This window comes from Mandrillus leucophaeus, unplaced genomic scaffold (assembly GCF_000951045.1).
Source record: "Mandrillus leucophaeus isolate KB7577 unplaced genomic scaffold, Mleu.le_1.0 Scaffold870, whole genome shotgun sequence".
Taxonomy (NCBI): domain Eukaryota; kingdom Metazoa; phylum Chordata; class Mammalia; order Primates; family Cercopithecidae; genus Mandrillus; species Mandrillus leucophaeus.
Window position 1 is genome coordinate 437,640 of NW_012109475.1, and position 327 is coordinate 437,966.

Consider the following 327-nt stretch of genomic DNA (forward strand, 5'->3'; position numbering starts at 1 on the left):
GGCCGGGCTAATTTTTATAGAGACTGGATTTTGCCATGTTGCCCAGGCTGGTCTCGAACTCGAGCTCAAAGCAATCTTGTCTGCCTCAGCCTCTGAAAGTGCTGGGATTACAGGAATGAGCCACTGTGCCCAAACCTGTGTGTTCATTTTTTTGGAGCCAGTCACTGGGCTCAGCTTTCCTCCTAGTTCTAATGGTGTGGAATCTGTTATTTTGATGTCCTATTATTTCCTCTTTCCTCCTCCTCTTCTTTTTTTTTTTTTTTAATTTTTGAGACAAGGTCTTGTCTGTTGCCCAGTCCAGAGAGCATCACGGCTCACTGCAGCTTC